We start from the raw sequence: 27,777 nt of genomic DNA, 5'->3' as shown, positions 1-27,777 counted from the left end.
GCATCCTTTGTTGGCGAATATCTTTTTTTAAAATTCTTTATTAATTACACTTTATTCACTTTGTATCCCCCCTGTGGTTCCCTTCCTTCCTCCTGTCCCACTCCCTCCCTTCCTCTCCCCCCTCCCCCCACACGCATGCCCCTCCCCAAGTCCACTGATAGGGGAGTCTTCTTTTCCTTCCTTCCGATCCTAGTCAATTAGGTCTCATCAGGAGTGGCTGCAATGTCTTCTTCTGTGGCCTGGTAATGCTGCTTCCCCCTCAGGGGTTGGTGATTAAAGAACAGGCCAATCAGTTCATGTCAGAGACAGTCCCTGTTCCTATTACTATGGAACCCGCTTAGACACTGAACTGCCATGGGCTACATCTGTGCAGGGGTCCTAGGTTATCTCCATGCATAGTCCTTGGTTGGAGTATCAGTCTCAGGAAAGACCTCTGTGCTCAGAGTTTTTGGTTCTGTTGCTCTCCTTGTGGAGTTCCTGTCTTCTCCAGATCTTAGTGTTTCCCACTTCTTTCCTAAGATTGCCTGCACTCTGCCCAAAGATTGCCCATAAGTCTCAGCATCTGCTTTGATAGTCTGCAGGGCAGAGCCTTTCAGAGGTCCTCTGTGTCAGGCTCCTGACTTGTTCCCTCTTTTCTCCTTCTTCTGATGTCCATCCTCTTTGCCTCTCTGGATAGGGATTGATTGAGCATTTTAGCAAGAGTCCTCCCTCTGGATTAGTTTCTTTAGGTGTACAGATTTTAGTAGGTTTATCCTATATTATATGTCTATATGAGTGAGTATATACCGTGTACGTCTTTCTGCTTCTGGGATAGCTCACTCAGGATGTTCTTTTCCAGATCCCACCATTTACCTGCAAATTTCATGGGTTAATATCTGTTTCAAGCATGTTCGCGACACATTTTTTGTCCTGTATTCTGCACTGCTTCTCTGCAAACAGGTCAACCAACAAGTGTGCTGTTGTGAGCATTCCCTGTGGTTCCTGGTGTAAGTATAGGTACAGGCACAGGCACAAGTGGTGTATGGTGGAAAGTAAGCAGTGCTGGACTTGGAGGAGCTTGCGGCTGCACTGAGAAGCTCTATTCTCCCCCACTCCCATCCTCTACCCCTGCCATGCCATGTTGTCTGGACTAGCCCAAACATGGCCATCAGGCTGCTGAAACATCAGCATCAGACATCAGCCTCCCCTAGAGGTGGTTGTAGTTGTAGGTACTTTGTGTCTGAAGTACCCCTGTTTCTTTTATGTTTATGCTGGTCTGTAGGCTGGATGGCCTGTGGGTGTCTTAACTTTCATTTCTGAGCTAACCTGCCGGTAGCAGTAGCGTTCTTCAGGAGCCTCTCCTGCTCTCACTGTGATCCCTCAGGGAATATTGTTTCTGTGTTTATTAATGTTGTTGTTAACTCTTTCTGCATTCTGTAGTGTTTGCTTTACGTGTATTTTTATTTGGTCTGTGTTGCATTCTCATTGGACCGTGTTTTTCTGTTTTCCTTTCTCTTCAGGTGTGCACCCCTGTCTGAGAAGGGTGTAGTTGGCCTTCTGTCAAGTGAAGCTCCTCCCTCTGTGGAGTCACTGCTTGATAGCATGGCTGTCCTTTGTGTATATGGCTTCCATGCTTCCTGATCTGTAATCTCTTGTCATTCAGCATTTCTCTCTCTAATTTACTCTGAAGAGTAATGTGTTTCAGGAATTGAGGAACATTTTAGAATTTTTTTCTGTCCTGTGCATATTACTTAAAACAAGGACAGCCTTGCATTACCTCACGTCATGCATAAAGTCAGGAAGTTTACTGTGACCCAAGACTGTTCTACGTAGTTTACATGTATTCAGGTTTTGCCGATTGTCTGGTCAGAATGGCTTATAGGTCCTGCCTACCATTCATGTCTTATTTTCTGCCATCTTCTCCAACTTGGAACAGCCTTCGCTGTCTTTCTGCTGCTTTGTGACAACAGTATAGAAGGAGACAGGGTTGCCATTTAAAAAAAGTTCCTCCCCTTGCCTTTGTTCCTTTCCTCCTGATTTGGTTCAGGTGGTATCTGGGGGGGCTGCAGAGGTGTGACCTAGTGTCTCAGGTGCCCTGGCTTTCTCCTGCCACTGTCAGGAGGCTGAGGGGGTGTTGCCAGACGTCTGTGCCAAGAAGCTGCAGAGATACCGCAGGTACCCTGGTACTCCCTTGCCTCTGATCTGACATTCCTGAAGCTCCTGAATTCTTCCGTGACTCATGCCTTATCCTGCTGTGGTTTAAAGGGGTCTCCCGTGGCCCTGGGGACTCTGATTACTGCCACTTGTTTAATGGTGACTTTTGCTATGAAGAAGAGTGTTCCTTCCTTTCTTGTTTATGTTCGTCTGAACTCTTGGATTCTTGGTTGTTACCTGGGTTATGACCCTTTATTGTTATGATCATTTTGGTGCCCAGGCGCCCCAGATATGACCCATAAGAACTCTTGTTCTGTTCCACTGTCATGTCCCCAGAACTTAAGGCCATTCCTCACGCTGACTCAGTACAGTGTTCCAGTCCTGGGATTGTTTTGAGTCCTGGGAGGCCTCAAAGTGATTTTTATGTGTATGTATGCGGATGAGTGAGTGTGGGTGTACTTCATGCATGTGTGTGGGAAAACATTAGAGGTTGACATCTGGTGTCTTCCTCTATCGCTCTCCATTTTATTTTTTTGAAACAAAGTCTCTCACTTAACCTGAAGCTCTTTAGACTACACTAGCTAACAGTGGAGCCCCAGGGACCCTCTTCTGCCTTTCTAGTGCCAGGATCACGGTTGTTCACCACCACACCCAACTTTTACATGATGCTAGATATCTGAGTTCAGGTCACCCATCACAGTTACATGCCTCCTGAGCCATGTCCCCTGTCCTTTGGAGGAAGGCTTTTAGAAGCATGCACAGGGTGCTGTGTGCTGGGGCTCAACTACAGAAGTAGTAGAATGAAGCTCTTTCCTGGGCTCTTGTATGTGAAACCCTTATGCTTGCACCCACACCCTCAGTTCCCCCCAGCATTGCAGTGGCCTTGGGCTGCAGGGAATATTTGATATTCCTTTGACAGCAAAGTGCTTAGCACTCAGAATTCAAAAAAATATATTTATTCATTTGTTCAACTTTAGGATACTAATACAACAACAACAAAATTGTGTCTCTGTGAAAAAGAAACCCAGTGACCAGAACTTAGCATGCATCGAAGGCGTAGACCAAACCGTGTGTCTCATGTGCTTCAGAGAGTTCCCACTTTTGTGTGAAACGTGGCTTGATCCGCCTGTATATATAAGTTTTTATTTCAGCTTCTCTCTTTCTATCTGTTCTCACTTGTCGCTCTTCCCCTGTGTATATGGAGCTAAGTATGTTCTGTGTGGCAGTTAGATTTGGAGACACTCTCCTGTTTTCACCACTTCCCTGCAGTTGCTTTGTGGGATGGGGCAGGGCACACCCTGCCCCTGGCCTCTGCCTTGTGCAAGAGTACGCACAGGCATCTTCACTAACCCCTGACTTCTGCTGGGTCCTGGATGCCTCCTTCTTTGAAGCTCTTCTCGGTTGAATCTATGAACCAGGCACCCTTTGAAGGGGATATGGAAGTGTGCTGCCCAGGAGCTTCGCTCAGGGAGCAGGCATACATGTGACATTATAGCTTGTGTTATCTGAGTTACTGTAGGGAAGTGAGTTCTGGGTCTGGCATGGTAGGCGGCTCTGACATGCTGTGCCAGCAGCGTGTCTCTTCTCCGTCTGGATATATCAAGAATGTCTTTGCCTTCCCAAAGGCTGTTTGACCGTTGGGGTGTTGGACTTGGTTCCCACGCTTTTCCAGAGTTCTTCATATGAGAAACTATGACTGCTAGCTACTTATTTCTGCCACATGGATTTCCTCTTTACCTGTAACTTTTGACGTTCTCCTGTGCTCCTTTGCCACATAAGTCTCCCCGGAGTGACACTCACTGTGCTCTTTTTTTCACCTGTCCTGGGATCCCCAGTGGGAAGCCAGTCTCCGTACAGCCAGCAGGACTCCTGCTTTTCCCTTCTGGTGTGTGGTGTGTATCACCCTGGCTGTTGAGAGGTTCCCCTTGGGTGTGGTGGTGTTTTGGTCTGATTTATCTTCAGTTGTCCCAGTGCTGCTGTTTATTTGCAGGTCCCTGCTGTATCAGTGACTGAAATGCCACCTTTACCCTGTGCTGGACTCCACTCATTGTGCGAGCACCATGCTGCCTCCAGTGTAGCTCTGTTTTTTGGGCCTCTCAGCTCTCTCAACACTTAACGTTCTTGAAGTGTACATTTCTGTCCTGAATCTTTCTTCTTCCTAGAATGCTAGTGCTATCGTATATCTTTCTCTGCTTCTCTCCTATCCCTGCCCCCACCCACTTCCACCATACCTTTTGGAAGATTTATTTTATTTTTAATTAGGTGTATATGTTTGTGTGTGGGTATGTGCATCTTTGAGTGCTGGTGCTCATGAAGTCCAGAAGTGAGCATTGGTTCCCCTGAAACTGGTGTTACAGGTAGTTATGAGACACCTGATGTGGTGCTGAGAACCAAAGTCCAGTTTTCTACAAGTTCTTTCTGTAGGGCTTTTTACTGTTTAACAGTTCTCTCTTCAGCTCTATCTATCTTATTATTTATAGCTCATTCATTTAGTATAAAACTTAAGGGATTACATTTGTCTTATTTTGCTTATTTTTTTTTTTTTTTCCTCAAGACAGAGGTTTTCTATGTAGCTTTGACTGTCCTGGACTCTCTTTGTAGACCAGGCTGGCCTTGAATTCACAGCGATCTACTTGCATCTGCCTCCCTGAGTGCTGGGATTAAAGGAGTGCACCACCACTCAGCATATAGGTCTCATTTTTAACTGACTAACAAATACTGATATTAGTAGTGGATATATAAAGATAATGATTAGCACATGTAATCTCATTTACTTCTTAATATTCCTCCAGGAAAGGTGAGGCTGTCCCATCTTTTGGCAGATGGGAAATGGAGGCATAGGGAGTTTAGGAGCTCTCCAGGGTCTGTTAAGTAGCCTCAGTGTATATGAGCCAGGGATGTCTGTCAGCTCTCACCAGCTGTTCAGATCCTTCCCCAAGCCACTGCAAGTTAATCTGTGGTTCTGAGTCGTCAAGGGCACCTCCTCTCTGGATCTGCTCCTTTCTAGCCAGTGGCAGGCCTATATTTGGCCCTGTCCCCAGATTTGCCTTGCTTTGAACGCTGTCTTCTGTAGCATTCTTAATGGCCCACCTAAAACAGCTTTGCATGCAATGTGATCAAAAGCGGCCTCTGCCATGCTGCCAGGAATGAGTCCCCTTTCAGGCTCTGCTTTGGTTGCTGTCCTCAGCTGACTGTCTTGTGGAACATTTAGCTTTTGCTAGAAGCTATAATATGGCTGAGCAGAGAGCTGAAATAGTCTGGGGGTTCAGAGTGGCTGAAGATCGGCCTAGCCATGCTGTTAATGTTGTGGGAACCAAGTGATCCTTTGGTGTCGCTGCCCCATTGGAAGTTTGTGGGTACAGTCCCTACAACTGGAGCTTCAAGCTTGGGTTTGGCTCCTCAGAGAAAAGCTGTTCTTGGGTTGTGAGCATCTTTCAGTTCCTTGCCCCAGCCTGTAAGCTCTGAGACAATAAGCTCACTTCCTGGTTACCCCAGGGATATCCGGTCTAGTTCTTTTGTCAAGGACTTTTGTAGTTCTTCAGGTAGAGCAAATTTAAAGTATGAATGAATCCAAGTAGAAGCCAGCTTGGTAAAGAGAGACAGGGACAGAGAACAGCTTCCTTATCCAGTTATCAAACCTTTTGCAGGTTCCCCCAAGGCACTTGGGCAGAGATGAAAGAAGGAAGTGCCTCAGCCTTCCTTTGGGGTAGTCTTGTATGCAAGCTGCACCAGGCCATTGCCTCCAGCTTCTTTTTCCCAAACCTCCCTACAGCAAAGCACAGTGGTGGCCTGCCTATAGGCTAAAAGCAAGGCTTGCAAGTGGAGCCTTCTCCTCTAGTTGAGGAAGCCAAGAGGGAGGAAGATCTGACTGGGTCACCAGGCTCCTGAGCCTGGGACCTCTGTTGTAGACTCTGTGGAAGCCTCTGCTTTGCAGATTGTATCCATCCATGGGTAGAGTGCTGGCCACCCTCCCCTTTTCTGTTCATGCTCTGGTGAGTGCTGTGGAGTTTTGGGGAGAACAGACACCAACTTCACCCTTTGGACACCACCCGTTTCTAATTCAGTGTCTGTTTTCATAAAGACTGGCGTGAAAGTTTTCATTAATTGGGCATACAAAAAGAAGAGTGGTTTGTCTTTCCTCTGCAGTGTAGAATGGATGATGAGCAAGAGCAAAGTCCAACAGTATATGCGTATGAAAGTGCCATGGTAGAACTCTCACCCTCGCTATATACCCCACAAATAGCAAGCAGGCCTGTGTTTAGAGAGTGGATTAATGGGAAGGTTTTTCTTGAACTTTACTGACTGGCTTGGCTCATGTTCTATCAGATGGTTAAGGGAGGAAAGAACACCTGAAAGTGTGCCTGCATGTCTGCATAGGTGGAATTTTTGGGTGCCATGGTGGGGACTCACCCTGGTAGGCCTGCTCTGGGAATGTGGGTTGCATTGTCACCTCAGCTATGTGTGGTGGGGACATCAGTGCCTCTTACTGTGGAGATGGCCTCCCTCCTGTCTGGCCCTCATGGTCTGGGGCCATGGTATTGAAACCCTGGCAGTGGCACTTAAAAAAAATAGCCCCTCTAAGAAGAGAGTACTGACTTTGCTCTGTGATGCTGCTGGCCCTAGGATCCATTCCTTGCTCAGGTGGTGCTGCAGATCTGCCCCTTATGTGGGCATGGGACATATGGCCACTTTCAATGGTGATGCTGTCACCTGACACTGAGACTCATGAGCTGCAGACTCAAGTTAAAGGGTGATTTTTTTTTTCTTTAATTTCTTTAGCTTTCTCACAGCAGCCTAATGCCTGAGTGGACCCCAGAACTCCAGCTCCGAGGAACAGCCCTCTGTTCTCTGGGGGCTAAACTAGGGGCCTAAGAATCCAATTTGGGATGCAAGGAAGAAGGAATAAGAGGCAAGAGACAGGCTGTGGAGTGGTTCCCACTCCACTGTTGAGGCATTCTCTCGATGCCAATGCTCTTGATCATGACTCTAATGTTCAAGCAGGTTTCTGGGCACAGGGTCTGGTAGACCTTCCAGGGCTGCCCTACCTTTTTAAAGGATTAGAAAAGCTGCAATATACCACTACCTTTCAGTGGGTAGGCTTCACTTTACTTATCTTTGATGGCTTTCTCTTTTTGAGATGCCTCAAAAAGAGTTGAGTTGATGGCTTTATGGGAGCAAGGCCAGCATCAGCAGGCACATGGCAATAAAGGTAAGGCGAAGTGTAGATAGTGGAAAGATGACTGCCTGAATTAGAATATTGATCCTCAGCTGTCAGCTGAACACGTAGAAGGCATCTCTCAGCAGATATTTGTTGGAAGGACTATCTTGGTTAATGGTGTAGCCTGTGTTAGTTAACTGAAGGTTTGTTGTCTGAAAGTCTTCTGGCCATTGTATGGATGTGACTAGTTTGAAATGCAGGCAGCAATAATTCAGGGATCATGGGCTAGGTTTAGTCTACCATGTCTATGTGTTCTAGAGGTTAAGTTAGGCCTTTTTCTGCCTTCTCTACTCTCTAGTATTTCCTGTTCTTTTGTCTCTGCTGCAAGGAACTCATAAGGTGACAGTGTAGCTGTCCACAAGGACCCCAGTTGGGAAGTTAAAATGTAGTTAAAGAGTCATCTTGGGCTTCTGAGCTGCCTGCCCTCAGAGTGCTGCTCTTGTGCTTGTGTACATGTGTCTGTGCATTTCAGGCTTGCTTAGCCGGCAGTGTTTAGTCTCTTCATTACTGTTTTCGCAATTAGAGTGGGACAGCACACACCAGGCATCTGCCAGTAGTGACCTTGGTCACTACATCCTGTCTGTAGTGCTCCAGCAGGTCCTGCCCCTCAGCAGGACCTCCCCTGAGTCATGCCTCCTGTCCCCCAGCAGGCATTGCACTCACTGTCCCTTCCATGTAGCCTGTGAAGCAGATTTCTCAACAAGTTTGCTGAGCTGTAGACACACCTTGAGTTTGAGCGCTGTTCTTCATGAGCCCTGCTAGCCTAAGCACACGGTGTTTCCCAGTCCCACCTGGCTGGGTGGACCACACACAGATTGCTGGCACAGCCTGGCTCAGTCTGTACTGAAATGCCTTTTGATGACTGGGGAGATAGTTCAGTTTGGGACTTGCTACAGAAGCAAGAGGATTTGAGTTTGAGCCCCAACACCAATGTGAAAATCTGGTGGCACATATTTGTAATCGTTAGTGAGGTGGAGGCAGGCAGATTCCTGGGGCTCACTAGCCAGTCAGTCTAGCTGAGTTGGTGAGCCTGAGGTCAGTGAGATACCCTATTTTGAATAAGCAAAGTGAAGAACTCTGGAGGAATGACACTCAAAGCCGACTTTTGGCCTTGCACATCTACCAAGTTGTTTCTTTGTCCTCTGGTCAGAGCTGGAGGTATTATCTCACCGTCAGGTCACACATGGCTGTAGTCCTATCTCACCTACTCTGAAGGACCCTAGAGAAACTTGTGTTCTCATTCCTGACACTGAGCCTAAAAACCTCCTTCAGCTACCTTCCCTCCCTGACCCATGAGAGATGATAGGGAGCAGAGCCTGGGACCCTTGCCTGCTATGGTGGTGCGATGGCATCCTCTCTTGCCTCAAGTGTTCTGTTGACGAACTCCAAAGCCTCTACAAATAAGCTAAGGAGGGCTGTGCCAGTGGGTGCAGGGCAGACAAGGTACGGAGAACCTCAGGATGCTTGCCAGCAGGACCGTGTTCTTGGGTAGAGACCGACTTATGTAGAAGTTTCTCTTTTGGGTCCCATCAGATGGAGCAGGCAGGTGTTTCAGGACTTTCTATCCCTGATTCCACTGTTGCCCTCGGTGTTAACACTTTCCTGTAAGCCTCTAAAGCAGATGTCATTTTCCAGATGCAAAAAAACTAAATGTAGGCCAGAGGTTCCGCAGTTGGTTGATTTAAGGGCTGGTTTGAGGCGCTTGCTTTTCTGGCCCCAAAGACAATGTGCTTCCCTGGGCTTTGAGCAGCCCACTGTCCAGCTTGCTTGAGTGAATGCTGGTGGCCTGAGGATAGATAAACAGTGTCCGGGCCATCCTCTGTGAGTCTTGGGCTGAAGCTTTTGTGGCACTCCTCATATCATCTGCTTGTTATGTAATGTGACAACATGGATATGAAATAGAAACCAGATGTCAGGGCCGAGCAGTGGGATTCTTCCCAGGGAGCCCAGCAGAGCGGTACTGGAGTTTTCGCCTCACGGTGTTAACTGCCTCTGGACAAACAGCTTTGGAGGGGCTTCTGCGATTGAACAGAGGTCTTAACTGAAGGTAAAGTACATTTGAACTACTAAGACACTCTAAGGGATTTCCTGAGTTTTGTTATATAACTATTTAGAGGTGTTCTCTAAATATTTAGACCAGTGCCTTGGGATCAACTTCTAGCATTTAAATGCCTGGGGGACCATGGCTTACGTGCTACCTCTAAGTAGCCCACAGCTTGTCTGAAGGGGTTGGTGTTAGGAATGAGGTGGGTATGCAGTTTGTTGGCGGGCTTACTGGTGTGTTAGGGACTGGGGAACGTTCTGCTGTGCACATACGGCCCTGTGAAGGGAAGGGAGCTGGCAGGCAGCTCTCAGTGCTGTGGGGTCTCGTTCTGGTGGCTAGGCCTCTGCATACTGAGTGGGAAGATGGGACTGTCCAGGCTCCACTGACCTTGCTCTGTGCCTGGACTGGACTTTGAGCACACATCCTTGCCCTTTTGAAATGTGAACTGACCTGGGCCAGAAGGGTAGTTCCTCCCTCGCCAGAGAGATGGCTGTCCCTCGACAAGGCTGCATTTTTACTGACTAAATCAACACCCATTGCTTCCCAAGGCCTTGTTGAATTTCTATTAGGGAATCTATCGTCAGTGGCTACGCTAGTCAGCCTGCTGAGCTGTGTCACAGTCACCAGGTTAGGGAGGTGGAAAGGGACCCCGGCTCTGCAGGCTCAGAAGACTGCAGCCATTTCCCAAGAGATGCCAGACCTTGCTATAGGCGATAATGTGGTTTCCTTTGTAACACACACACACACACACACACACACACACACACACACCCCTATCAGATGATACCTTTATGAACCCTGTTTCACAAATGAGGAAAATGAGGCTCAGAGATGGAAATGCCTCGCTCACATCCTCACATGGGCAGTCTTAGGCTTCTCCCAGCTTCTTGCTGTGTGATCCTTCTACTCAGAGTAGTTGAGGGTAGGACAGGGGATGTTGACTGCTGGGTGTTGTGTTCAGTTTGCTGGTGAGAAAAGTGACAAACCTCTGACACTGACAGGGTATGATCCATATCTGGGAACTTTGTGGAGTGCAGTGCAACTGTTCTTAAATCCACGCTAGCTGCTTCTAGCCAGGACCACTTGTGAAAAGTAAATGCACAACCATTCTGTTTTGCTCATAAGAACCCGGAGAAGGTATGTCCCAACGTTGTGCAGACTGTGTGGTGTGGTATCATGGGCAGAAAGTCATCTGAGCAAGTAGGGCTTTTCTCTACAGTTCCTTTTCCAGTGGGAGCTGCCCTCTGGTTCTCAGAAAGTCAGCTAAGATCATGTGAGTCATAGAGGTCTGGGCAGGTAAACATGGGAGGCCAGCCACCATGCGGTATCTGTTCTTGTTTCCAAAGTAGCCACAGTTCTCAGGGGCAGCAGCACAGTTCCCACTTGGCAGAGGGTGTCCGCTCTTATTGGTGGGCAGATCTCAGAGCTGATGGGCTCTAGGAGTCTATATTGGCTGGGCCTCTGTGCTGAGCCAGATATCGAGCATTCTGTAGGTCAGGGTTTCTGGATCCTTCTTCAGCCACCAAGATAGAAAATGTAGAATGAGAGGGGATGGGTGGGCCCTACGAAGACCACCTTGGCTTCAGTGGCCTCTCCTGGGCTCCCTGGACGCTTAAAGCTGGAGTGTGAACAGGGTAAAGTGGACAGAGCTGTTCACCCTGGCCAGCAGCTTGTACTTCCTCCTGCCTCTGTTGCCATTGGCTCAGGAAGGTTTAGATACATGACTCTTTGCAGCTCTTTAGTCTCTTCTAGAAAGTTCTTTTGGTGAGTTGACTTGGCTTGATGCACAGATGGGTGGGGAATGAGGAGAGGGTAGCCTTTTAGTCAGATGGGAGAGATGGGATAGCAGTGGTGAGTTTTGCCGTAACTCGTCGTGTAGGAGACCCAGTGGGCTCGGGGCCAGGCCTCTCTGTGCCAGAGGGCTTGTCAGGACCTGTTGGGCCTACGGGGGCCTGGCATGGAACAGATGCCCCGTGGCGTAGTGAAGATCATCTTTTCCAGCTTTTGGTTTATGTCACAGTCCTGAAGGGTGGAGTGGTTGGGCTGAGTTTGGGAACACGGTGGCTTGGCCTGGGGTGAAGTAGCTGTCTATGTGGCTGGCATCTGGCTGGCACCAGATGATCACATCTCAATGAGAGAAGCCTGGCCAGGTGTCTTAAAAGCTTTATGTTTTATCAGGAAGGTTGTGTCTCCAGTTGTGGTCCCTGACCTGCTGGGCTCACATGCCACCTTCTGGGCTTCTAAAAAGTTGAACTTTCTCTGTCTTCCTGATTTAACAAAGCTTGGAAAGTAATGGGAAATCACTGAGGAAAGTGAGTCCCCAGGGAGGAGCTGGAGCCCTGAACACAGACCTGTCTTCAGTGCTGCCTGTGGCCAGCAACACTTTGAACTGGCCAGTCATCAGATACTGGCTTACAGAAACACTTCTCATGTGCTGAGTTAAGGTATCTAGGACACTCTGGTGACCTCCACTGTGGGACGTCACTGTGACATCCAATCATTTGTTAGGAGAGGCTCCCTGATTTCCTGTTAGCATTTATGACCAGTGAGGGTGAGGGAAGGATGGGAGTAGGGAGGAGTATTTGGTATAAAGGTGTGTGTGTGTGTGTGTGTGTGTGTGTGTGTGTGTGTGTGGTGTGGTGTAGTGTAGTGTAGCATAGTGCAATGCAGTGCAGTGTAGTATTTAAAGAACAAAATCCATTGCTTGCTGCTCACAGCTGGCTAGAAGCTAAGTTTGTGGTAGAATTGAAACTAAGCTGCACATCCACACACAATAGAATGACAAAACAAACTCAGCTCTTACCTTTTCCCTCGACCTAGAACCTTCTAGCACTCGTTGTAACATTCTTTTTATGATAATTCGGAATATTTTATAATGTACAAAAAATCAGGAAAAGAAAGTTGGAGAGCCCATCTTCTTCCTGTTCTGTGCCTAGCAAGGTGGCATTCATTAAGAAAGGGACAAAAGTAGGGACCATGTTGCCACCAGTGTGTACTTTATACATCCAGAGGACATTGTTAGGCCTCCAGAGGACACCGATTCTCCAGCTAAGGAGGATCCAAGGCACCTGGTGCTACACCAGGCCTAGTAAAGCTGTCAGGACTAAAGTAGTAAGGAGAACTGCATTCTCTTGTCCTGGATGTGTAGAAGTGAGGTCTGCCAAGCAGGATTCTAAGTTGTTGCTGCTTCATCTCCACCATGGCCCACACAGATCTTCAGCTACCAACAGGAGTAAGAGTTGCCAAGGTTGTGATGGCCATTTATAGGAAGGTACTGCTTGACTTAGGGCTTGTGGTTGAGCTGTGGGAGCCTCAACATGTGTTCTTGACTAAGCTGTGTGTGTCACCAAGGAGGCCTCGGGCTCTAGAAGGTTTTACATGTTCCTCTGAGTATGCTTTTGCTAACTTTAGAATATCACTCTGTAGGGGCTAGAGAGATGGCTCAGTGGTTAAGAGCATGGTTTGTTCTTCCAGAGGAACTGGGTTCAGTTCCCAGCACCCACATTGCAGCTCACAACTGTCTGTAACACCAGTTCCAAGGGATCTGACACCTTTGCACTAAAGCACATAAAATAAAATAAAATAAAATAAAATAAAATAAAATAAAATAAAATAAAATAAAATAAAATAAAATAAATTATTTAAAAAAGAATATCAGTATAGAGAGTCAGGAAGTGTCTGTATTTTGTGGTTGCTAACCTCTATCACATAAATCATTTTCCCTCATCTTAATGGCACAGGAGTGACAGCTCGATTGAAGTCTTCTAACCCCAGGACTCTGGCAGAGTGGCCCTGCCATCTGTGAAGTTTGCTGTTAGGCCCAGGTCCCTGGAAAACAGCATGTCTTTTGAAGAATAACAAGGTCTATACAGTGTGTTTTGCCTGCTGAATTCACAGGATGATCTTGGGTATGCTGAATTCTACCTACTGTCCTCATGGGTGCTTAGGGTTAAGTAGGCCCCACGCTGTTCATCTGCTGCTTCAGATTAATAATGCAAGTGTCACTATGCCACCACCTGGTGTCATTTCGTACTTGTGACGTCCTCTGTGTAATCAGGGCTTAGCTCATGTAATCCTTGAAACAAATATCAGAACAGGTTCTGCTCCTGTGTGTCTTTCTCACACACACACTGGGGCAACGTCTTAGCTGAAAGCTTGTCTTGTTTGAGTTTTTCCATCTTGGTTTTATACAGGAGGCTAAACAACTGGTTCGGGGGTTCACTGAACATGCAACCACAGTTCAATTCTAGAGTGCCAGCAGGACTCGCAAGTCATGGCATTGGAGGCGGGGCCTCAAACGGGTTTGATATGGGGACCTAGAAGGTAGTCTTGGGGAGAGCTGGGGAGAGGTAAGTGGATAAGACGATGTCTTGACTTCCAGTTTTTCCACAGGACACTCTGCTATGATGTCTGCACAGAGCAGGCTGAGGGAAGATATAGAATATTGAAATGCTCTTTATTAGCGGTTTTGCAGCAAGGGCTTGGGGCAGAGCCATCTCTGCACAATGTCATCAAGTTACTTGATTTCTTCTATTTTGTAGCTGGAGAAGGAGAGACCTGTTGAGAAGTTTGGGGCACTGGAAACACTACCTCCTGGGTTCTCCTCCTTTGTGGGGGAAGCTACTCCTGTGCATATCTGCTTCTGCTGAAGCCATGGTGGGTGAGGAAAGCTGGGCTCTCTTTAACCCACTCAGTTGCTCTTCTCTAGCTTGGCTTTCCTTAGGGTTGGCCTAGGAAGATTAACTAGCCACTTGGATTTGAGAAGCCAGATGAGGTTGCTGCTAATTTTGTTTTGTCCTTGACTCTGAAGCGGACTTGTCCAAACATCCTTGGAGACCTTTGCTGCTTCCTTTGGCTGACACCGGTCTAGGTTTTGACCATTGTTTGTCCTTCATACACTCTCTTTGAACAAACTGTTGTGTAAACAGAATGGAGTTCTTGGCTCCAGCCTCAGCGTGTAAGAGGTATGAAGGGAGGCTGGAGTGGGGAGTGTGTTCTGGGTGATTTGGCATCAGTCGTGGTTCTTTTGGCTAGGGCATCACTCTTGACTCCTCAGTGAAGGACTTGAAGGCTTAGGAAAGGTTGGTGGCCTAAGGCTTAGACATGTCCTCCTTCATGTCAGTATTGTAGGGCTTCTGAAGGATGAAGGTACCTTTCTTGTTTTGCTTCACGAAGAAACAAGTCAGCTCTTGGGAGGTTTGAAGCAGGAAGATCACCATGAATTCAGGGCCAGCCTAGAAAAGAAACAAACAAAGGAGCAACAGGAATAAGGCAACTTCGTGAAAGCTTGACTTACCTTAGCCTGTGTTCTTGTCCCAGGCTCATAGCTCCCTGTGGCAGGTAGATGATGGTTAGCTTTAGTTGTTGTACCTCTACTTCAGCAACCGTTCTGAAGGAGGGACAGTCCCTGGGATAAGAAATATTATCATCCTCAGATGGTGGTAGCTGCCGCTTGAAACACTTGACTTATCAAGTCTGAGAGATTCCCTTTTCCAGAGTGGCCTGCAAGAGGAACAGAGAGACTTACTTCCATAGAGTGACTGCTACTCATCTCACAAAGCACTGTAGAAAGGCCACTGTTCCCATCAACAAACCTAGAAGACAGGTCTTGTGGACTCAGACTCGGTGTTCCTGTCTGGAGCCAGGGTTGAGGAGCGGGGGTGCAGATAAGAGGTTTATCTTCTCAGATGGGGTGGGTCAAAGAGGATGCCGATCTTCCTTCCTTGGAGCAGCATTGGCACAGGCACACAAGCCTCCAAACCTGACTTGCCTCAGTTTAGTTTTCTGTGCCCACACAGTGGAAGGAAACAACTAACCCTATAAAGTTGTCCTCTGTTCTGTGTATGTGTACTGTGCCACAGAGTTAGACTCATGCATGCATGCATGCATACACATTTGAAAAAAAAAAATTGCCATTGGTTGGTTGCTTTCTATAGGCCTGCAATAGGTCTTATAGAGAGAAGGGAAAGGAAGAAGAGAGCCAGTGGGGAAAGTGTGAAGGGCAGCTGGGGAAATTGGGCCCTTTGTTCTTGTGCTCATGGGGAGATGGGAGATGAAGGTGCACCCTTTCTGTGGTGGCTGTTTCTGCTTCTGTTTCATGGTCCACAGGAAGACTTCCCAGCCTCACCCTATTTGACGAACAGAGTCAAGACCAGTTGGGAAAACTCTTCTGTTTAGTTGAAGGAAGAAGAACAGTCCTGGGATATAAAGATAGCTTTATACAAGCACAGACATCCTGGTCCTCCAGCCTGGGACTATGAGGAATATGGATGCGATTATAGCTGTATTATCCATGGGGAAGCCTCTAGCCAGGGGTCTGCTGAGCTAATGTGACTGCAGAACTGAAAATTCAGTTCTTTTAGCCACCTGTGGCTGGAGTTGGCAGGTTCTTCCTATGCTTATTTGAGTATAAGGGCCTTTGTCCATTTGAAATTCCCAGAGGGAGTGTGATGCTGGGTCAGTTGGGGCCATCACGGGTTCTGGGACCCTTCTTAGGGCTGTATGAGTGACAGGAGCAAGCACAGCATGTTGCCACTGTTCTGAAAGACACAAGAGAGCGCGTAGACTTTCAAGTTGGGCTTCAGGAGAGGGTGCACAGCAGACACATACCACTTGTCTCCTGTTCCTACCCTGCCCCATGGCTTTGCTCTCTCCTCCTCTGCTAGATCCCCAGCTGTGTCTCAGCCTCTGTCTCCTGCTGCTTGGAGCAGTCTGGTTCACCTCTCATTTCTCAGGGCAGGAAAGGGGCCCTGAAGTGAGTAGCCTAGGTTGGTGTGGTGTCTGGAAGTCAGCAGGCTTAGCACAAGACGGGACCCACCCAAGCGGCCTTTTCTACCAAGTCATGCTCGTTTGTTTGTGTGGATACTGTGGAGCCTGCTTGACCCCTAAGTAGATGTTGGTGACTGACCTATTAAACATTAATGTAAACTACCATGCGCCACCTGTGCGTCTGCAGTTCCTGTGTCCTCCTTGGGACGTCTGACATTCGCATGCTGTGTGGTCACGAGAGGTGGTCGGACCATTTGAATGTCTTGTTGAGTGTGAGGTGAACATCACTGGCTTTGTGCTATTTGTGTTAAGCACCCCAAGTGTCCCTCTTACTGAGGTGCCTTTTCCTGGCACTTGCCTTTCTGCTTCTTTTCACAAGGAAACACTTAATAAATGGAAGTCCTGTGGTATAGGAATCTCCTTCACTTTAGTGTTAACAGTCTGTGTGTTGACATAGGAGAAAGCTCACGGTGGCAGGTGCCATCCCATTACAAGGTCTTAGGATGTGAAGAAAGAGGCATGGTAGAAGGCATGGGATGCTTCTGGGTGTCTGTTTTACAGGAAAGTCCTGCACACTGTAGAGCTCAGCTGGGTCTCTGCGTGATGTTTCTAGTTAAACCCTTATAGTTACCAGTGTCAATACCATTTCTATTCTAAGCCACAGGGATGCGTATGAGCTCTACACTATGGGTCCTATACATGTTCATATTCATATCTGTATGGGTCCCATTTACCTGTGGCAAATTATCTGGCTGGAGCCTGAAATGAGGTTGCTGAGGTGATGGCCTCTGAGGAGTTGCACAGACTTCATGAGGAATCCCACACAGTACACCTAGCTTTTGTCAAGTGATGGTGGTACTGTGACAACTAGGATTGCTGGGAACTCTAGAAGATTACAGGGTAGATACAGCTTGTCCTTAGGCCTTTCTCCAGATGCAAAGCCTCCCATGTGTAGTTGGGTTGGACTCTGCATGTGTTTTAGCCTCTGTGATGCCCAGGTGTCTGACAGCCTCTGATAAGCCATGGCTTGTCAGGGGGTCTGACCAATCAGATATGAGGCCTAGAATCATTCTGGCTCCAACTGCTCTGGGGACACCCAGATGCTCCAGCCTTGTTCCTGGACCTTTCTTAAACAGGCTTGCTTGGAGGGGGTGGGGTACTTATGTCACAGTCCTTAACATCTCTGTTGTGTGACGTAAACTTTTCCATCATGATTACAGCAAGCAAAGGTGCACACCAGGGACTGGTTGCAAGTAGAGTGCTACCTTGCAGTTAGCATCCGTCTCCCACAGCGTGGCCCTGCGTGGCTGGGATGGTGGTGGAAGGTGGCTGCAGCAGCAGTGTGACATGGTTGAACTTTGAGGACTTGTAGCATGGACTTGCTTTGATCAGTTTGAGGAACATCATTTGCCTTTGTGTCTAGAAGTTTTGCTTTTACTTTCTAGGTCCTTGTTTTCTACCAGTTTTTCTAAGATTTTCTTTTTGTGCTTGTAGTCCTTTGTGTGTCTCCACCCTGTGTCTGGTAGGTCCGTGGGAGGTTGATGGTGTAGGCTCTTGGAGGGTCTTGGGAGCCCTTTTTAAGCTAGGATAGCAATTAGTGATAGGTTGATGGGTAACTCCTGCCGTGCTGCTAGTGTGGCCAGCACTCACACTACTTTGTTAGCAGCAAACAGAGCTAAGGAGGCCCAGCTATCATGGGTGCAGTCTCCTGTGTTTGCCCAACAAGGCCAGCCTTCCTGTTTAAAGATATCTCAGCCCAGTGAGGTTTCACAGTGCCTTAGGACACTTGGCCAATGAGCTACAGAGTCCAGACTTGATCTCTGCATTCTCCTTCTGTCTGAGTGACCATGGGGTCAGGACACAGTAACAATACGGAGATCTAGGTTATGTTCTCAGGTAGTTAGTTCAGTGGCTTGCCACTGCCTCCCAGGCAAGGTGGGCTCCTTTCAAAGTAGAATCTACTTTGGGGGCTCATATTCCACATAGTGATTGAGGTGGCATCTGAGCAGGCAGCAAACATACCCAGTTTTGTGCCTGTTGCTCATGGGAGATGCTGGAGCTTGAGTGTGCTCCATTTTCTTTTGGTTTCTGATTCCATTAGAGCGTCATAGAACAGCCCAGTGGGACCAGAGGGTGACTGCTACTGCACCTGTCTCGTGAACCTCCATGTGACCCTGACTGGTTCTCAGGAAGGACATAGGCCTGTCCTTATTTTCAGAAAACTTCATTCATGTTTGTTCTTTATGTAAAAAATTAACAGAAATGGGAATTGTATTATTTTCTTTTATAGCCAAGGAGTAGCTTCTGGAAGCCATTTCTATCTCTGTTTACATCTCTGGCATAAATGGTGAAATGATGAATGTCAAGGGGATTAGAGAAAATAGTTCCAGGATTGTGTCCCTCAGGCCTGGTGAGTGATCGTGATCATTAGCCCAGTGCTAAGCAAATTAACCTGCCATGGAGGTTTCCTGGATTGAGGCTAAAGCCATGTCTCAGCTCCCTCCCCCGCCTAGGCCCAGCCTCAGAGTCTAGGATGGGGTACGACCAGCTCTCTGTCCATCCCTATCCATAAGCAACTTTGGGCCCCAGTTCATTACTTCACGACTTATCTTCAAGAAAAGGGAGCAAAAATGATAATAAGATGAACTGCAGTCCTTAAAAAGCAGAACACAAAACAGTGCGGATTCTCTAAGATGCCAGCCAGCATTTTGACCCTGATGTATAATGGCCCTGAAACAGGAAATGTTATGGGATGACCTTTAAAATCAAGCGTTGGCATGCAGCTAGCTGTCTTTTCTAAGCAAAGTGAGACTGCACTCCTGAAGACGGGTAAAGCAGAGAAGCAGTGGATGGGTGTGGCCCTCAGGCCTGTCACCAGCACACACTGGCTTGGTGTTAAAGTGAATATGTTGTGCATGTGGCGTGCTTGCACATGTTTTGGGTGTTTTTTGTTTTTGTTTTTTAGATAGTACAGGAGGCACTGCTGTGTGTCAGTATCTGTCTGCATAGGCTCTGGTTGGGGTTCAACCTGTCTCTTGATAGAAGCTCAGTGTTCCTCATCTATAAAATGGGATGAAGCAATGGGGCTCCTCTGGTGCTTACTGGTCCATCATGATTAGCCTTCTTGCTTTTTGGCTACAGCTTTCAGCTACTACCTTGTCAAGGTGGGAGCCACAGTTGCTTGCCAGAAAGTCCTGCAGGTAGAATGCTAGTCTGGTGGAGCCAGAAATTCTTTGAGAGTATCAAGGATCCTAGGGGGAATGGGCGGTTTGAGAAGATAGTGGTCTGGAGGACTTCCTTAGCCTGGTGGCACAGAAAATCCTGTAGTGAATCTGCAGTCATTAGTGTTGGTAGGGGGCATTTTATTTCAGAAGCAATGTGGAGCTCAGACTGGACCTAAACAGGATGGAAACCCTTGGCGAGGCAGGGCATGGTTTATAAAGCAGAATGTGCTCATTTTACAAAGAATAAAAACCTGTGGAGAAAGTTGGACGTGGTACATATCTCTTGTACTAGTAGGTAGATTGTGACTTTAATTAAGTGGCATGGCCCTGTCTCCCACCACATTTACCCTACCTGCCCCTGAAATAGTGGAGCTGCTTCTCAGTGGTGGAACCTTGTCCTTTAGCTTCAGAGCCTTGGGTTCTATTTCTAGGACCAGGGTGAAACAAAGCCCAAGCAACCATGGAGATAGGGAAAGAAACACCTTTTGCTGCCTTCACCAAGGCCCTGGCTTTGCTTTTCCTCCAGCCAGACATGGCCAGTCCTGTGGGAACTGGCTGTCTTTCACTCCTAGCACCTGGCTGTGATCACTAGTCCATATTCCATCCATTTTGGATGTCCTTCAGCAACTGGGTTAGACTTGTAGGTTTTCTCTGACCTCTGACAGATTCCCTGGAGTGATAACTGACCTAACTCAATGGTGTTCTGGCTCATTCAGCAGTTTCTCAGCATTAACTACCATGGCCTCATATGATCCCAGGGGAGGGCAGTGTGGATACTTCCCAGGTCAGGAAAGGGAGGCCCAAGCTGAGCTCTGTGCTTCAGAGGTACAAGGTGGAGCATGTCTCCCCTGCCAGCAGCACCCTGCTGCCTGCAGCTCTGTTGTCTTCTGGCCCAGACAGGTGAACTCTGGGGCTCCTCACTGTTCCACATCACATTGTCCCTTCCCAGGAAAGGACAGCCCATCTATAACATTCCTATCACAGACTTTGTTTTTCTCTGCTCTCAGCATTCATTCATGCCTTGGCTTCCCCCACCCCCCACCCCCATGGCCACCACCTCACTGCCCTGACAGCTAAGTAGTGTCCAGATTGCTGTCATCCTATCCCTGCTTCCAGGCACCTCTGCCCACAAGGTAGATAGGATTGCTTATGCATTCACTAGAGTTCTTCCAAGAGCTGACATCTTCCATACCCTTATGACGATTAGATGGCCTCATGTTGCTCTTCCCTCCAGGTCTTCTGGTTTGAGGTGTTACTCTCTTCTGAAGGGGGAGGTCCCTGTGTGGTGAAGTTGGTCCTCTGTGTCCTCTTGGGTAATAGAGTGAAGGGTACTTGTATTTGGACTTCAGTGTGCTGGCCCACTACACTTTGTGTGCATGCCAGGATGGTTTTATTTGAGAATCAGCAGCTCCCGCAGCTGATCTGGGGACAGGTTGGTGATGAGGGTGCCCTGGCTCCCCCTGTACATGTTTCTGTGGTTGATTTGCTATATTTTTTCTTACTGCATTTGAAGTCTTCTCTTTATGTTTACCCCCAGCAGATGCTTGGTAAATGCCCGTTGCCTAGGTTTTCCCCCAAAAAACTTCACCAGGAAGGAAGAAGGAGGGCGGGGTTGCTGCATCTGGGGTTTTCATGCCAATCACTTAAGAGTTTCCACAGTGCCTATCCTGTATCCATGGAGCACAGGCCGGTGTCTCAGTGTGGGGTAAGGGAGGATCCAAAGAGAAGACAAATAGAACAACCTGGGCATCAGCTGCAAGGCACTGGAAGGCCTCTGAGTTCTCCCTACTCTGTAGTCCCTCAGTGCAGCCAGGATCTGGCCTTCATGCTTAGCTGGAGGCTTGCCTTGTGTCTTCACTCATTGGGCCGCACCATGCCCTGGGTAGATAGGTAGATAGGTAGTTATTTATCTTTGGGATAGATTTAATTATTTCTGAAAATGGATTTTCTGCAAGATGCTTAAAATTTGTCACTAACATTGGGGAAGGATCAGGTCTTAGGCAAACTTTGGGGAAGGGCATCTCTCCTGCATTCTGAAGACAGCTACCATATCAATGTTCTGGGAGCCCCAAAGTCTAAAAGTCAGCTGAGCTTTGTTATTTCAATCCGAATCCCACAGATCTCAGTCCCTTCCTGGACCTCTTTTGGGGAATGGGGAGGAGGTTCTGGGCTGCCTTTAACCTCCATGCTAGTGGCCTTCTCAGGATACTTACATAGGTTTGGTTCCATGTTCTTGAAAGTAAAACTGCATCTAATGGGGTTTCTGTTTCTTGTTTATATGATAATTTAAAGTTACAGACCTTATGCTTGCCGAAGAGCTGGAATGTGGCTTGTTTGTAGGTGTTGTTGGGTACCTTTTCCCACATGGTTTTTGGTCCTTTGTAGGTGTGTGTTTGTTTGTTTGTTAAACAGACAGTTTAAAGTCTTTGTGAAATATGGCCTCACTGCGTGTCTTCCATTCTGCCTACTTCCTCTGAAGGAAAAAAAAAAGGAGAGAAATAAAAATTTTTCTCTCTGGACCAGTGGCCATGTCTGTGGACACTGTGTTGCCTTTTAATCACACCTGTTATCTGACCTCACTTTGAACTCTCAGATAGGCTTAGGTTTGCTTTTCTGGAATAAAGATAGGTATTTCAAATAAAGGTTTTGGTAGGTGTCTATTTCCAGGCTCTGTGCCTGCCTGCGGATGGTGCAAGCCTCTTGCAGTGTAGCTGGGTCACTGCCCCCTGCCTATCAGATTCTTTTGGCTCCTGCCTCAGGGACTGTTTGTGGGATTACTATTCTCTCAGAAGTTCTCAAAAGCCTCTGCGTCACACATCCAGCAAACAACAAATGCTGGCCAGGGGTTTGTGTTCTCACCACCGAGCACTGAGCCAGAGAACTAACTCTCTTTCCTCTGGGGTCAAGGCTGGATGAACCTGGACCACACTGTCTGTAGACCAGGGCAAGAGGCTACACTTGGTGCTCCGAGAGAGGCAGTGCGCAGTGTCGCCTGCATTGCTGGTGTTCTACTGCATCCAGGCTCCCGCCACCCCTGGGCCCAGGCCTGGCTCCGTGCCCCCGCCTCCTTCAGAGAGCATGCAGTGCCAGCCCTTCCTGCCCCCGGCCAGGCTTTTGCCCCAACAGCAGTGTCCTATCCAGGTCTGCTGCCAGGCTGCAGACAAAGGACTGATCAGTAGCGGTGAACTCTTGAGAACAAAGACTCATTCTCCTGCGAGTGCAGGGCCTGTGAACTCTTTTGAGTCTCGCTCGTTCTCGAGAAGGTGCTAGTGGACATTTAAGATCTTCTTTGATATCTTTAAACTGTGGGGGCATAGAGTAATCAGATGAAAGGCTCCCATGCAGATAGCTCTGGTACTCCCATGTCAACGAGGGCTACGAAGCCGAGATTACCCTAAATTAGGAAGATGATTCCTAATTCCTGTGTTAATTGTATGCTGTCTTCTAAAGCTGTTTCTGTACTCTAGGCTTCAGCAGCAGGCTGGCTGTGGGCTCTCCCATGGGGTGCTGCATGGTGGCATCTGCACAGCCCAAGTTTGGGGTGGGGAATGTGTGCTTGTTTCCAGAGCCACCCCAATGCCATAGTTTCTCTCTAGGTGATGAGCTGACCATCTTCCTTTTTTCAGACAGATTTCTTGCTATTGTGCAGGCTGGCCTTGAACTTTGAACCCTCTAGACAGTAGTTGGGACAGACAGGCAGATACTACTGCACAAGGCTTTCTTTAACCTTAAAATCTCACTCGTGACTGCTCTTGTCTTCTCAGGCCCCACCCCCACCCAGGTCTTCACCACAGGCAATGCAAACAAACACCCTGCTATTTTCAGTGTGCCGGTTGGTGTCACAGCTGTTGTGGCTTGTCTTGTTGGCCAGTGAGGCAGTCCTTGGCCCTGCAGCTGGTCCTGGAAGCTTACACTTGGCCTGGCCAGCCTGGGCCAGCCATGGCAGGCCAGGATGACTTGCAAGTCCATTCCTTGGCTTTCTCACAAAACTCCTAGGCCCTGGAGATGGCTGTCCTTGCACTCCATTGAACCCCCAGGGAGGCTTGTGCTGATGTTTCCTTTGTTAGGAGTATAGGTTCCTGTGGGAGCGTCATCCGGGGTCATGCCCTGTGGGGCAAATTCGATGAGGTGGAGGTGGGCACCACCTCCAAGCAGCTCTTCACTTAGGTTTGCTTGCTGTCTGGACTTACTGATTCTGCCAGTTGTAACTGTATGAAGCTTTTCAAGTGAAACCCTTCCCATGCAACACAGGAAAAAGCCTCCCCTAGGCACTGTTTGGTGCGCTGTGCACAGGACTGCCCAGGCCCTGAGCTTGCTCTGCCTCCTTTTGCTTTAATTGACAGGGCTCAGAATCCCTTGTCTGTCCAAAACTCTGCTGGTGGCAGTGAAGGTCTCCGGGCTTCCCCCCTCCTCTTGGTACACACAGAAAGAAATGTTCCTCAGCAGTGCAAGTAGATGATCCTTGGTATTTGGGGTCCCTGTGTCATTGGTACTGGCTGTCCCCATGGTCAGCTTTTTGAAAAGGCTTTTGTTCCCCACACAAGGATTTAACTGAACATGGAACCATGTAAGAGTAATAATACAGAAAATGATAGCTCGTAGCTGGAAAGGAAATAATAAATTTAATAAAAAGTTTTAGTACATTTTTAGGTTTTAATTAAAAGACCTGAGTGAATTTTTCCTGGTAATGTCAAGTACGTTTTTTTTTTTTAACAATATTTGATACAAGAAAGATTATATGCAAAAAATACTTCTTAAATTGCACCTTGGCTGAGCCAAACCCAACATTTTTCCTTTGGTGGTTTATCTTTTATATTTATTGAGAAACAAAATAGCAGTGAAGCCTCTGTGTAGGCCACAGAGATTGCCAGCGCCTCCTTCTTCAGCAGCCTTGGAAGTTCTGTCTTCATTGGAGTGAGTCTTTGGAGCAGGGGTTGGCTTCTCCTCCCCTCCCACGTGGCCTTGATGTGGGAGCTTTGCCCTTCCTGCACTGGTGGCTGCACTGTCAGCCTGTCGTTTGTCAGGGTCATGCTGTCGGCACCTGGCTTTCATTGTACATAGTGTGCAGGAGGCTGTTGTGGTCCCAGGGGGTCACTTGTCCTGTTCACAGACTCTCTGGAATGGGCTTTAGCCTCGCAGGGGGCCTCTCCTGTCACCAACCTGTCAGGGTCCCCAGCTCCTCCTTGGTGGTGACATCTCTGAGAGCAAGTTCCTTTCAGACTGTGTACGCATGCGTGTACAAGTGTGTGCTTTAGTGTTTGGAGGTCAGATGTTGATGTCTTTAATTCTTTCCAGATTGTTTTCTGATAGGTCTCTCACTGAACTGGAGCTCAGCAGTTTGGCTAGGCTGGCTGACAGATGAGCTCCATAGAGCCTGCCATTCTCCCTTGCCAGTGCTGGAGCCCAGGTGTGTACCCCTGGTTCGAGAATCTGTGCTTAGGTTCTCATGCCTTTGAAGCAGGCTCTTTATTTACTAAGCCATTTCCCAGCTTGTATATCTTTCTTTTAAATTACATTTTTTTTAAGATTAGTATTTGTAAATTTATTATAAATGGTAGATGTATGTATATATATTTTATATAATCACCTCATTCTAAACTCTCAGTTTTTGAGTGGATTTCTGTAGCTTCTTCAGTGTCTCTTAGACAAAGGTCATTAACTGTGGAGGAGGTAGGTAGTTTTCTCCCCCCTTTCTAGTTTTAGATGGATTTCGCAATCTTCCGGGGTGGCCAGGAGTTGCAGTGAGTTCTTCAGGAGCAGATACTAGATTTCCTCTGGTCTCCTGGCAGTAGCTCCTTCCCAGGGCAGGAGCTAGTTCTAGCTGGGGCTGTGGAACTCATCTGTAATCCCAGCTAGGATTAAGGAGTGGAAGCCGCAGGATCAGGAATCCAAGGCCCACGTTTGAGGCCACCCTGGCTACGTGAAACCCTGCCTCAAAAAACACAAACAAACAAGAGTGTAGCAAGCTCCACACAGGTTAAGTTCATGGTGATTAGATTTCATTTGCTCAAAATCTTTATTGCATCTGTTGCTGTGGTGACTCAGAGATGACCCCAGCTCTCTGCTGGGCTGCCTTCAGTTGTGGTGCTCTGGGATCTTCATTCTATTGCTGGATTGTAGTGGCCTCTAAGCTCCCTTTTAGATGTCAGGTTTTAAAATACTTTCCAAGAGAGTTTAATATTAGAGTTACTTATCAAATGTTTTGAGAATCTAAGCCTTTGTGCTCCTGTGTTCTCAGTGGTTTTTCGTTTTCCAATATCTTTAATGGTTGCCAGTAGTTTGACTTCATCCCCCTTCCCTCCACCACCACAAAGCAGAGACTTAGGGGTTGGCCTCCCGTGCTAGGTTGTGGGTGTATGCAGCCATGTCCATTGATTCATTGACCTTAGTTCTTACAGAATAATCATCTTGTAAGAGAGTGTCTCTTTTATTTGTTTTGTTGTCATCGGTTGTACGTGATATTTCCATATATTTAAAAATCTTGAACCTGTAGCTATATATTTTATTTTTAACATCATTTATTTTTCTTTTTGAGTCAATATTTTATATGAATCTGTAAAAGATAACTTCATCAATTGATCCTCCCCTGCTTCTACAGGGTTTTTTTTGTTTAGCCCTAGCTGTATACTGGAACTTGGTCTGTAGACCAGGCTGACCTTGAACTCAGAGAGCTCTGCCTGCCTCTGCCTCCAGAGTGCTAGGATTACAGATGCCACCACTGCCCTGAGTGCTAGGGTTAAGGACGTGTACCACCACTGCCTGGCTCTCTGTAGATTCTTGTAGTCAGCTACTCCCTACCCCCTTCTGGCTGTCTGCCTGTGATCCTTTTATGACTCTTCAGCCTTGCCTCTTCTGTAAGCTGTCTCTGTCCCTAGAATGCTGTATGAAGTGTGTGGAGCAGGTTTTGTGTTTCATTTTCTTTCTGAATTTCCTGAGTACTTGTGTTGATGGTATACAAGCTTTGCTGTGATGGAAGGAGTGGACGGTTCTTCTCTGTGGGTTTACTCTAAAACATGCACTCCTATGCTCATCGTGGGACACCAGTCAAATCCTACACCTAATACATTCTACACGGTACCCAGTAGGACTCCTCAGATTGTCAAGGCCATCAGAAACTAAGAGCCTCCTGATCAAGCTCTTGCACCCAGAGGAGTCGTGATCAAATGAGTTTGTGTAGATGGGGTCCTAGCTCAGGAAAAGACACCTGGGAAGCCTCAGAGAGCTTCTAGGCAATCCTCTGATGCATTGGTTTGCTGCCTGTAACAGGTATGCTTTCTGCTAAGTTCCTGGGTTCTTGCTGTGCAGGGTCCCTAGGTCTCAGGTTCTAGACAGCACTTGGCCACCTGTTTCCCAGCTTACTTCCTGTCGCCTGCCACATCTTAAACTTTTCTCGTGGTCGCCTCCGTTAGGGCAGGGGTCCGGAGGCGCTTTTGGAGATGTTAGTGACACAGTTGGGTCATGTTTTTGTTACGTGCACTGTTTGCCTTCCCTCTTGAACAGTTGCATTACAAAGTTTCAAGGTGGCTCTCCTCTCTTCAGGCATGTAGCAGGTTCTTCCTCTCTGGGCTTCCGGACTCCCAGAGCTTGAGTGACTTCTCTCCTCTCTTCAGGCATGGAGCAGGTTCTTCCTGTCTGGGCTTCCGGACTCCCAGAGCTTGAGTGACTTCTCTCCTCTCTTCAGGCATGGAGCAGGTTCTTCCTCTCTGGGCTTCCAGACTCCCTGCACTTGAGTGACTTGGTGTGTGCACAGTGCCCCTCCTTCCCCAGGCAGCCGTTTGTAATGTGTGTATGTGTGACTTTTTGCTCCTTGGTGTTCAGTTAGTTGGTTGTTTAGGTGTGGGTTTCTTCTTCTTCTGTCACACCTTCCCTTTTCCTCTGTGTTGTTCTTGCTCACCCCTTCTTAGCTTTCTCAGTGACTTTGTCCTTCTGTTAGTTATGAACACACCCACCCACCTTGTGGTTTTTCAAGTGTGGCTCCATTGCTTTTATTCTTTACCTCTGCTTGGGTTTTCAAGATTCTTTGCTTCTCGGTGTGTTTTCTCCCTTTTTGCCTTTCCTTGTTGGACTTTGTTTTTTACAACTATTTTCGAGTTCATTAATTTCCTTGTTGATAGTATGGTATCTGTAAAAAAAAAACAAAAACAAAAAAAAGCATACCCTGGTAATTACAGAGGTGGAGTCTGAGAGACCAGTCAGCACCCCAGCCCTTTTGCTTAAACACAAGGTGCAAGACTTATCCTTCTTTTTACTCTGAAGTGTGTGTTGGGTGTGGGTTTGCAGTGTGATGTCTAGTAAATGGTGTGCCCTGTTCTTAACACATACAGTCCAGTGAGGGTCTCTTGGTCAGGCACCAGCCACAGGAACCCACCATTTTCTGAGGGAACATTAAA

The 27,777-nt window shown here is 47.6% G+C and overlaps 1 protein-coding gene across 10 annotated transcripts in view; it reads left to right on the top strand.

The window, feature by feature from the left end:
* Positions 1 to 27,777, top strand: part of Hdac4 (histone deacetylase 4) — a 260,524-nt gene that overhangs the window by 60,826 nt on the left and 171,921 nt on the right. The window contains exon 1 of one of the 10 annotated variants that reach the window (XM_060368873.1): positions 256 to 9,398. The exons of the other annotated variants lie outside the window; for them this stretch is intronic. The gene's annotated coding sequence lies outside the window, so the exon portion shown is untranslated. Of the gene's footprint in view, positions 1 to 255; positions 9,399 to 27,777 lie in introns of those variants that run through there. 10 annotated transcript variants of the gene reach the window in all.

The sequence above is a fragment of the Meriones unguiculatus genome, chromosome 15 (genome assembly GCF_030254825.1).
Source record: "Meriones unguiculatus strain TT.TT164.6M chromosome 15, Bangor_MerUng_6.1, whole genome shotgun sequence".
NCBI lineage: Eukaryota > Metazoa > Chordata > Mammalia > Rodentia > Muridae > Meriones > Meriones unguiculatus.
This window is presented reverse-complemented; position numbering and strand designations above follow the sequence as displayed.